The sequence below is a fragment of the Acomys russatus genome, chromosome 7, assembly GCF_903995435.1.
Source record: "Acomys russatus chromosome 7, mAcoRus1.1, whole genome shotgun sequence".
NCBI classification, from domain to species: Eukaryota; Metazoa; Chordata; class Mammalia; order Rodentia; family Muridae; genus Acomys; species Acomys russatus.
This window is the reverse complement of record NC_067143.1, coordinates 19882901-19894926: the sequence shown is the minus strand read 5'-3', so window position 1 is coordinate 19894926 and position 12026 is coordinate 19882901. Positions and strand designations below refer to the sequence as shown.

The 12026-nt window shown below is 47.8% G+C and overlaps 1 protein-coding gene across 5 annotated transcripts in view; it reads right to left on the bottom strand.

Moving 5' to 3' along the window:
• Positions 1 to 12026, bottom strand: part of Apba2 (amyloid beta precursor protein binding family A member 2) — an 881206-nt gene that overhangs the window by 109936 nt on the left and 759244 nt on the right. For 3 of the 5 annotated variants that reach the window (XM_051148672.1, XM_051148670.1, XM_051148671.1), the window contains exon 2: positions 1662 to 1716. The gene's annotated coding sequence lies outside the window, so the exon portion shown is untranslated. The remainder of the gene's footprint in view (positions 1 to 1661; positions 1717 to 12026) is intronic. The other 2 variants (XM_051148673.1, XM_051148669.1) reach the window with 1 other exon arrangement.

Here is a 12026-nt window from a genome sequence, read left to right as displayed (position 1 = left end):
ATGAAATGAAAACACCTATGGAGAGCACAGAGTAAATCTGCAGAGCATCTAAAGCCGACGATGGAGAACCAGCTCAGCTATACCCAGCCAGGACCCATTAGAAGCCACAGAACAACACTGAAGCACCCCACACCCAGTCTTGCACCCCCTAGAAAGGCTCTGACCATTCTACAACTCCTAATAGCTCGTGAATATGCCACAGCCAAGAGCCATGACACAATCCATCCATGACATTTGTGACAAGAACAACGCCAGTGTGGTGCATTGGACTTCTTGCCTCTGCACAGTGCACCAGCCCGGCAGGAGACCCCTCAAACACAAGGCAGATGGTGGTTTAGAAAGTGAGATAGATAGAACCACCTCGATGTACAAAACAAACATCACTATTTAAGATCCATGGACTTCTGCTACCCAGAGCAAGGCAAAGCGCCGCTTCTGAGCGTAGATTTGACCCCCAGGATCTCACTCTTGTCCGTCTTCTCTTTATCCTCACAACTGCTACATAGATTCCCCAGGTAGAACGACCAAGGTTTCCCTCTCCTGAACACCACAGGCCATCACCTCCCCATGAGTGGCATGGCACAGTTACCCCATGCTAGTCCGGTGGCTGCTCCCTGTCATGAATCAAGCGGAAGTCAGGGAGCTGAGCAGAGGCTCCAACTGGCGCTGGGTCAGGACACAGACAGTGTAATGCTCAGCTTCCTGACCTTGACAACCCTTATCTCTGCTTCCTGTTTTCCCGACCACATCCTACCACATCCAGCAGGTTCCCCACTACCAGGCCAACTGGTGCAGCTCTGGATCAGAAGGATAAATCCTTGCAATCCAGAATTCATCCTCCCACCTTCCCCTTTGCAAACAAACAGTAGGCCTCAAGCAAGCTCCATCCACCGGGTCCTACAGGACAAGCATAAGCAGATGGCAACCTGGAACCACATGGCCTCTTTCCGATGTAAACTGGCTGTCCTGTGCTGGGCTCTCTAGCATTTCCTAACGGCTGGCTTCAAAAAGCACACTACAGGTTAAGTAAACCTTATCCAAAATGCCTTGGACCAGAAGTATTTAGGATTTCAGTCTTTAGATTTAGGAATGTGATATATATATATATATATTTGTTGTTCATTTGTTTGCAATGTTGGAGATTGATCTTGGGACTTTGCACACTAATGTTCAAAAGGCTAACTTGATTCAACAGCATTTGGCATGTCTAATTTTCAGACTGGGGACACTCAACTTACAGCAGCTGTCTGTGTTGGGCACTGACAGGTCCGTTGCTAGTCTCAATCTTTAGTACATAGGACTCTCCGGGAGGACAGGTATTCAGAACACTAGTCTCAGAGAGAACAGACAAAAAAGTACAGACTGCTATTGTCACTGGGTGGTGGGCAAAGACTAGTCGCAGGCAAAGTAAATGACCAGTGGCGAGCTCAGGGCCTGTCTACTCCTTGGCAGTCAATCAAACACCAGCTTCAAAGGTCTGTGCTCAGGAGCTCTGAACTATAACCCACGCATGTTCCTGGAAATGAATGGGCTTGGCACTGGTCTGTGTGCCCTGTATTAGCCCTCTGCTGAGGCCATCCCAGTTTCCATGTGGCAGAAGCCAGAAGTAATTCCAAGCAAGACAACGTTCACGCCATGCAAGACCATCTCTGATTTCTTACCAAAAATGAGTGCCTTGATAATGTCCTGAGAGCCCTCCTGGTGACCCAGTCTTCCTGGAGTAAAGCAGAAAGAACAGAAGAGATGACTTAGTTCTAGAAATGACAAGGACACTTACATAGGGCTCTTCCACGCATACAAATTTAAATGAGAGCCTTCTGAATCACCTGCAAAAGTGAATGAATTATAATCCTAATGAGATGACAGAAAAGTACCCTAAACAAATAATTAAAATGTTTCTTTAGCCATTTCATTGCATAATTATTGCCTTAAGAAAAAAAAATGTGTTGGACAAATAATGATGGCTTATGTACCACTCCAGGAGAGACTACCTACATATTAATGAAGCTCTTCAAAGACCTCATGAATATACATTTTCCCACAACAAAGCTTGACCCCAGTGGCTGCAGAACCCTTGTTCTGTGGCATTTTCAAAGAAGGCTGGGGTCCACGTGAGGGCCGGAGGACAATGAGGAGTTATTAAAGGAAGAGATAGGATGTCTCACTGTCTCTCTCAAGGGTCTCAGCCCTCCCTCCTGGCCAGGACGGTTCATCAAAGAGCCAGAAAAGAGAACCAGGCCCCTCAGCTTCCCCTAAACTGTCCACTTTACAAATGAAAGCTGAGGAGGAAAGCCAACAGACTTGAGGGATTCAAGAAGAGACCTTGAGTAGGGTCAGGAAGGAAAGAATAGTCTATTTGTCCTCAGAACAGAGTCTAATGGCCTTCTGCATGTGCCACAGCTAAAATAGGATGATATTATAGAGGGTTTTCTGTTTCTTTGTATTTTGTGTGGTGTGCTCTGTCTGTGTGTATGTGTGCGTGTGTGTACACACACACATGTATTCATGTATGTGAAGGATCAAAAGCCAGCACCAAGCATCTTCCTCAGTCACTCCTGTTAAGACAGTCTCTGAACCCAGAGCTCACTAACTGGCTAGACCGGCTAACCAGTAACCTCAGGTACCTTCCTGTCTCTGCCCTCCAAGACCTGAGGTCAGAGAGCCCCGCCAATGCACCCAGATTTTTACAAGGGTATCCAAGGGTCCAAACGCAGGTCCTTGTGTTTGAAGGTAAACACTTTACTCATTGAAACATCTCCCCAGCTCCTCTGCTCCATTTTAAAAGGCCTCTGCCCGAAGACTTCCAAGGTAGAAAGCTCAGGGCAGAGGCTTCGCAGGTAGCTGCCCAGGATGGTAGCAATGTATCTTCTACCTGCTAAGGAAGGGGTCAGAGGTCACAGGAGGTGGCTTTATTCACTGGGGAGAAAGAAATGGGTCTTTCTACTGCACAAGCAGACAATGGCTTCTACTCTGTGACAAAGGCCCAATCTGGCCTTGTACTATGACATTTCCAACAAAGCCACATGACCACTCTCAGGTCCCTGGGCAGACATTCTTAGCACCAGCTCCTCCTAGCTTTGGAGACTTTCATCTGTCCCAACCTAGCCCATGCAAATGCCCCACATCCAGACAGAAATGACTAGAATCCTCTAATAGACTGGTAAGGGAATCTGCAGACCCTTAACCTCTGTGCCCATGCTAGAGTGGCAGGGGACTGGTATTCACATAGCTGCCCAGGTCCTTCCCAAAGGTCTGGTGCATATGTGGCACTTCAGTGCTTTACAGTTCCTGACTCTCTGTGGAGGCCTCTTTATCACACCCAAGAGAGCACCACAGATGAGGCATTTTAACCACGTACTCACTTCCCAAAGTACAGTCCGTATGAGCTGCTTACTTCCTGTGTGGGCATCGACAAAGGCCTGTACAGCTCTGGCACCAATGTGGAGGAAAACAACTACTGAGGCTGAGGAGATAGGTCAGTCAGCAAAGTGCTTAAGGACAGCACAAGCTGGAGGATCCATCCAAGGCCCATCCTCAGAACCCACATAAAATAAAATAAACATAAAACCAGAGACACTAAATCTCTTAGAAGAAAAAATGTGGAAGAGCCTTGAACTCATTGGCACAGGAGACAGCTTCCTGAACAGAACACCAACAGTTCAGGCACTAAGATCCACAATTAATCAATGGGACCTCATGAAAGTGAAAAGCTTCTGTAAGGCAAAGGACACTGTTAACAGAACAAAATGACAGCCCACAGACTGGGAAAAGATCTTCACCAGCCCTATATCTGACTGAGGGCTAATATCCAAAATATACAAAGAACTCAATAAATTAAACATCAACAAGCCAAGTAATCCAACTAAAAATTGGGGCACAGAGCTGAACAGAATTCTCAGCAGAGGAATATTGAATGACCGAGAAACACTTACAGAAATGCTCAATGTTCCTAGTCATCAGGGAAATGCAAATCAAAACAGCTCTGAGATTCCATATTACACCCATCAGAATGACTAAGATCAAAAACTCAAATGACAGCACATGCTGGCAAGGATGTGGAGAAAGGAGAACATTTCTCCATTGCTGGTGGGCGTGAAAACTTGTACAACGACTTTGGAAATCAATCTGCCTCTTTCTCAGAAAATTGGGAAAAGTGCTACCTCAAGACCCAGCTATACCACTCCTGGGCATATACCCAAAATATGCTCCACCACACAACAAGAACATTTGTTCAACTATGTTCGTATCAGCTTTATGTGTAACAGCCAGAATCTGGAAACAACCCAGACATCCCTCAACTAAAGAGTGGATAAAGAAACTGTGGTACACAATTAAAAACAGACTATTAAAAACAAGGAACCTTGAAATTTGCAGGCAAATGGATGAAACTAGAAAAGATCATCCTGAGTGAGGTGACCCAGACCCAGAAAGACCCACATGGTATATACTCACTTATAACTGGATATTAGCCACATAATACAGGACAGTCACACTACAATCTATAGACCTAAAGAAACTAAATAACAAGGAGGACCCTAGGGAGAATGATTAATTCTCATTCAGAAGGACAAATGAAATAGACACCGGAAGCAGTTGAAGAGAAGGAACAGGACAGGAGCCTACCGTAGAGGTCCTCTGAAAGACTCCACCCAGCAAAAGATCTAAGCACATGTTGAGAGTCACAGCCCAATTTATGGGTGGAGGACAGGGAGTCTTATGGAAGAGTTGGGGAATAGAAGGACCTGGAGGGGTCAGGGGCTCCACAAGGAGACCAATGGAGCCAACACATCTGGGCAGAGGAGGGGGGCAGTATGCTGCAGAGACTGATACACCAACCAAGGACCGTGCATGGTGAGAACCTAGACCCTCTGCACAGATGTAGTTGATAGGCAGCACAGTCTCCTTGTGGGTCCCACAATATGGAGAACAGGGACTACTTCTGACATGGACTCTTGTCCCCATGTGTTGATCACTTCCTCCTGGTGGGATGGCCTTGCCAGGCACAGAGGAAGCGGATACAGGCAGTCTAGCTGAGACTTGATAGGCTGCAGTTAGATGATAGGGGAAGAGGGCCCCTCCTTTCTGAGGACTAGGGGAGGGAGGGAGGGTTGGATTGGGAGGCGATGAGGGAGGGGGCTACAATCAGGATGTAAAGTGAAGTAACTAAAAATTTAAATTAAAAAAAAGCCATCTGTGGTTTGTGCTTGTAATGCCAGCACTGGGGAGGTAGAGACAAGCAGATCTCTGGTACTCGGCCAATGAGAGGCTCGATCTTAGAAAGCATGGTAGGTAGCTCCTATGGATGACACTCAACATTCACCTCTGGCCTCCATACACATGTGCACATGCACATGAACATACGCTTGTACACATGTGCACATACACATACAGATGTGTACACACACACACACACACACACACACACACACACACACACACACACACACACACACACTAACAAACTCCCAGAATAGCATCTGCAGACACACTCACATCAAGCAAATGCCCTGGTACACAGCACAAGCTTGCCACCTGGGAACCTTCACAATCAATTAATTACAGAGTTAGCGCCTAGCATACACGGTGCAGCTCCGTGGGTAAAACACTTCACTTGCACATGAGGAAATGGTGCCACTGCCCCCCAGTTGGTTAGGAGGTGGCTCTGTGGTCCCAAGCTAGTCAACCAGTGCTGAGGGCTTGTCCTTCTCCAGTGCCTGTCCTTTGTGTTGGAGTTATTTTCTGCTGTGAGATATTTAGAGGTGCGAACTTATTCTGACCGCGGTGCTGGGGGGTTGGCGGGGAGACGATCGGGACAGGACTGGCCAATATGCGCTCTTACAACTCGCACTGATGGCCTTATTAGCAGAGAGAGAGAGTAATCTGAACACACAAGCACTCTTGCTCTTTTGCTCAGCATTTGAGGCTGTGCATGCACCCCTGGGGCTGCTACCAACAGAATGCCCATCCCAATGTGCAGCTCTTAACCCTGGATCTCCAGAACCAAGACCCAAACTAAAGCATCTTTTCCCCTATAGCACCCCTCATCAGGTGTCTATTAGTATAACAGAATAATGGAGTAACGCGGCCAGAGAGATGGCTGGCCTCTGTCCTCTCCAGGAAGACTGGCTGGGAAATTAGAATCTTCATCCAATCATACAGGTGACACTTCCCCCCTCCCCCGCCCACAGCATGTGTCTCACCACTAATTCTAGGCCATCCAGTGCTATCCTAATCCATTGTGGGCCTGTGGAGGTCCTCATGTGCATGGGATCTGGCTTCCTCTACCTACTCCTGACCAGGTGTACCTGGGAGAAGCCCAGAACCTGCCCAGGGACTCACTTTCTTGTCCTCAGAGAGCTGCTGCCACCTCCTTCCCTAGAGAGCCTCTCTCTATGGCTCTCCCTCTCCTGTGGGGCCTCTGAGAAGGACAGAGTCTCTCATTCATCCATAGCCGCACATCCCCCACCTGTTCCACATAGAGTCCCCAAAGAAAGCACAACATCCTCCAGCTTGGAAACAGTGGTGTGCGTTATACCTTACACAAATACTTTTCCTTGTGAAAAAAACAGGCCCACATCTGAACTCAATTTAGAACCCGGCTTTATGTGTCTATTTATAGGCTCCACGCAGCCATCCGTGGTGGATGTGGAGTCAGGGCTCCTGTCCACTCTGATGCAATTCATTTGCATTCTTTTCATGTCTGTCTTCTCCAATTTCCCAGCATCCCTTTTAATTCAAATGCAAGGTCACCTATCACTTGGACCCCACACCACTGCCTTGTGCTCTCTCTTGGGACCTTCATGAAACCAGGGGAAGGTCCTGGAAGGCCAGAAGGGTCAGTAGCCACCCCTACAGCTAACTGGGTCATAGAAAAAATAACAGCTTTTGCCAGTGGCTAAAAAGGAGACAGCACGCCTTCTAGAGTTACCTGGGTTTTTCTTCCAATCTGGTGCATCCAGCCATTCCTACCAAGGCTGAACAATTTGCCCCATCCCTCCTCCCTCCCCCAGAGTGGGCATGGCAGGCTTCCTTAGACATTTGTGATTAGACAGCACCTGACTCCCGTTCTCCACTCCACAGCCATCTTCAGAATAATTTCTTGGTCCTCTGCATCCTTCAGGTTGAAAGTCTTCCCGACAGGACTAAGACACTTTGCACCCAGGAGATCTATCCACTCACAGGGTTTGGTTTTGGATGGAGGTAGGAGATGGTGGACCCTGCAGCTCAGCTTTCCTGGAAAGGTGTGCAAAGTCAAGCCAAAGGGTTCCTTTTTCCCTGTGCCTATTGTAGGATCCTCCGGGGTACGGGGCCTCCCAGAGCACCCTGCTTTAAGACCCACCATAGAAGCAAGGGCACTCTGGGCTATTGTTCTGTCTATGGTAGGAATTAGACACAGAGAATACATCTGGTGAATAGCTTTCACTGTCTGATGTCATATGGCACTCCTGAGGCCCAGTTTCTTACAAGAAAATGACTGTTGTGATTTCTGGCGATCAGGTTCCAGGATTCATGAACTTTCTCACAAGACACCACTTTAACTGCCATCATTGGTCCTGTACTTTTCAATGTGCAAGTTTCTGCAAAATAAATTAGTCTGTGGTCAAACACAACCTTTGAAATGGTGTGTTTCCAAGTATTCTAGAAGTAAAAATTCCTTGGAGAGGGTGGCTCAGAATGTGCTGATTACATCTGATGGTTCATGTATATGTTTATAGCATGCACACGTGTATGCACATACACACAGACACACACACACACACACACACACACACACACACACACACACACTCCAGGCAGGGCATCTCATTGAACAATCAATCCAAAGCTGAGGTTCCCAGCTACTGAGCACACGCATGTACAGGGGGTGCATACACATGTCAGAGGCAGCCTTGAACAAGCATTTTTTCCTGAAATTTAAGGCAAAACTATTACAGCTTCATTAAGTCCTAGACTTGGAAGGAGTGAGGAACCAGGAAGATGGAGATGTGAACACATCCAACTCACCAGGTAGAGTCAAGAGCTCTGACCCTATACAAGAACGCTGCAATCACCATTAGAGAGGCAGAGGACTGCTTGGGTGCCTATAATATCCTGGCAGTCACAGAGCCGTGTGTTAACGTCCTTGTGCTAACTGGCAAACTCCACATTGTAAAGAGCTAGGAGCTGGACACACAGACTGGGGATGCCTGCAACTCTGTGCTTGGATAGACAAGGAGCACACTGTGAAGAGGGTTACTAACCCTGCAGACATCTGTGACCAGGACCCTGGCCACACACTGCACAGGCCCTGGGATGGCTCACGGAGTTCTTGTCAGAAGCACTGGTCTAGGTCCAGAAGCATCAGAGACAAGAGGCTTCCTCCTGCACCCCCATCCCTATACCCTGGCACCAATCTGGTATCTTAAACCACAGGACTGTTGGTTGGGTGACTGTTGCTCGCCCTGGGGATGCATTGCTGAAAGAAGCAGACACTGGACAGGTACGCTATAGAACAGATGGTCTCCCAGGACCTGATACAGGAGACTCCATCCAAACCATCCCGAGAAGAATGCAACAAGATGGCTCACATCCCCACGGATGGGGCTGGAGCCTCACACTACACAGGATAAGACGACTTCTCAGGAGAGGAGAGCAGATGCTCCCCCAGATGATGGACATGTGTTAACTACTGTAGGATGAAGGATGTGGGCCTGTCACTTACTGGTGTGATACACAGAGACAGTGCTCAGGTGGACAGAGCAAGTATCTCCCAGGACAAAGAAAGACAGGAGCCCAGAAGCACAACTCCAAGAGCTGGTCATAGCGGTGTTTCTGCGAGCGAAGAGAGGCTGAGCTCAGAAAAGGTCCCCAGGTCCTCAGAGGCAGTTGGAAGGAGATATGGCAACTGCTGAAGCCCAGGTACTGTTTATAAGTAAGATGTTAAAATTCTGAATAGCTAAGTCCCCAAGCTGACTGCACAGCGAAGTCTTCGGTGCTAATAACTCCATTTATAAAGACGGGAGTGTGTTATTTTCCTCCTGTGCAAGCTGCATCTTCAGAATAGAAAGCTCAGATCTCGAGACTCTTATTTGTGCAAATGTTTCGGGAACAAGCAGGATTTAAAGTGAGTCTCTGATGATCTCAAAGTTTCAAAAGCGACTGCTGCTTCCAGCAGGTGCCTCCGACTATGCTATTGAAGAGGCTTAAAAATAATGCGCCAACTGTCATCACGAAGATGGCTACAAACCCCAGATTTGGAAAAGATATCATTCAAAGTCTGGAGGTGATGGGCCACGTCAACAGGTGACACTGAGCTTCCAGTCTCTCACTTCCTGCTCCAGATCTGAAAGCAGAGACTGTGTGGGAGATGTTTTCACTGGTTCAGACTAGTTCTTTCAACGTGACTGTTGCCTCTGGCGGAATCCCTGGTACCACCCTGAAGTCAGAGTTGAAGGTACAGATGTGGACTGTTTCGATTGGTCCGATACTCAGAAACTTTTTCTCAAACCATCAGTGTTTTAGGCTCAGAAATGTGCCACCGAGGAGCACTCCGGACCTCACTCTGTGGCTTGCACTTCTGCAGAGAATACTCCAAGGCACTCTCCAACACAGTCACACAGCACATAATGACAGCTGGTCCCATAAAGCACCACACTGATGACAACAGAGCAAGATTATATACTCGATGATGTCACAGAATCTGTGTGATATAAAATGTCACATAAATGACAGTGGACAGAGATCATACACCCAGTGATGTCACAGCACCTTAGTACAGGTAGGATCTGCACAAGACTTCTCAGAACGTGTCCTGAGCAAGGCATGAGTACACATCTGGGCTACTTTATTATTGGATTTTCCAGAACTAGTGGTCACCTGTCTCAGCTGTACACTCACTCCTCTTCAGTAAGTCTGCCCTTGTGCACCCATGCCATCATGGGACAGAGGCCAGTTTTCCGTACCCTTCTTGGCAGGCCTGCCTAACCTATAATCTCTGACATATTTTCCCAATGATTCTCCACATTAAACTCATCCTGTTATCTGGAGCCTCGCCAGAGGACAGTTCAACACCGAGGTATTAAAAACTGGGCCTCGGATGCCCAGACTGTGGATGTCACGGACCAACAGCGATGCCAGTGGGAGGCCAGGATGAAAGGGAAGGGACAGCTTGCTGGCAGATCAGCACAGCTGCATCCAACCTCAAGGTGTGCAGGCCCAGCGAGGGCTCGCCAGCCTCCCCAGCCACCTCTGCTGGCTGCCCTTCTCACTGTCATTTTCTCCAAAGCAAACGAAGCTTCTATTTTTTGCTTTCCAATTCCCAGGCATCCCCTGGAGGGAGGCTGGGGTTTCATTTTCTATTCAGGCACTTTGGGGCTTGAAGGGAGGGCTGTGTAGAAGGCTGAGAGCCAAGCCCAGCAGTGCTTGCCAGCCCATCAAAGGAGGACACAGAACTCATTTGGATAGGGTGCCAATGCTTGTGTACAGGCTCCCAAGTGACCTCACAGGACAGGGTCATGCTAGATGAAGTAAGTTCCCTGCCATCTGCTATGGTTCAACTGTGTCCCCCAGAGTTCACCCATTGGAGATCTAACCCAAATGCAAGTATTGAGCTCTGGGACCTTTCAAAGGTATTTAAATCAGGAGGCTGCTAACCTCATGAATGCATTAATGTGGATATCTAGGGAGGGATTTAGTTATCACAGGAGCCGGTTTCCGGCTGAAGATGAGCTCAGCTCTCTTCTCTTTCTCGTCCCTCTCTGTCGCCTTCTCAGCCTTGGCCTTTCATCTTCTGCCATGGGGGACACAGCTCTTATCAGATGCAAGTACTTTCATATTGCCTTTCCAAGACTGCAGAACTCTGAGCCACAGAAATGTCTGTTCGTTATAAGTTATCCAACCTCCGGTGTTCTGTGATAGCATGGGAAAAGGACAAAAACCCTGCGTCACAGATACAAAGCCTCTTACCAGCCCCAGCCACATTCAGACGAGAAAATTGGGACATATGCAGATTAATTAGCTTGGCCATGGTCTCAGAAGATGTACCCAACCTAAGGTTTAATCCTGGCAGGATGACCCTGAAGTCCACACTCTTAGCCCCATGAAAGGATGAAAAGAGAAATATATGTCTGCAATTACATAAATCCAACAATGGATTAGGCTGACCACAAGAAAAGATGAAATGGGGCAAAAAGTAGGCTCAGTCATTCCTAAAGAACAAGCAGATAAAGCCAATTATAAATACATAAACATAAATGTGGGAAAAGTGGTCCAGCTCAGTGGCAGGCAGGGAATGGAAACTAAGGCTTCACGTGGTGTTCTGATTACTTTTCTATTGCTGGGAAGACACCACAACCAAGGCAGTTTATAGAAGAAAGAGATTATTGGGGCATACAGCTTCAGGGTGTGAAGTGGGGAACATGGGGTGGGACGGCAGGCGTGGTGCAGTAGCTGAGAGTTTGCGTCCTGATCCACAAGCAGGAAGCAGAGAGAGTGGGTGTAAGAGTGAGAAAAGCATGGGAGAATGGAGAAATAGAAGGATCCAGAGGGTCCTAGAAACCTACAAGAAGAACATTATGACAGGCGGATCTGAGCCCAGGGGTCCTGCTCAAGCTAAGGCACCAGCCAAGGACAATACGTGCAGTAAACTTCGAACCCCTACTCAGATCTAGCCAATGGATAGGACATTCTCCACAGTTGAGTGGAGAGTGGGGACTGACTTCCACAGGAACTTTGGTGCCCCATATTTGACCACGTCCCCTGGATGGGGAGGCCTGGTGGCACTCAGAGGAAGGATAGCAGGCTACCAAGAAGAGACTTGATACCCTATGAGCATATACTGGGGGAGAAGGTCCCCCTCAGTCACAGTCATAGGGGAGGAGAGTAAGGGGAAAATGGGAGGGAGGGAGGAATGGGAGGATACAAGGGATGGGATAACAATTGAGATGTAATATGAGTAAATTAATAAAAAATTCATATATATATATATATATATAAAAAGAAAGACTGGGCCTGGTGCAGGCATCTGAAACCTCAAAGCCCACCCCCAT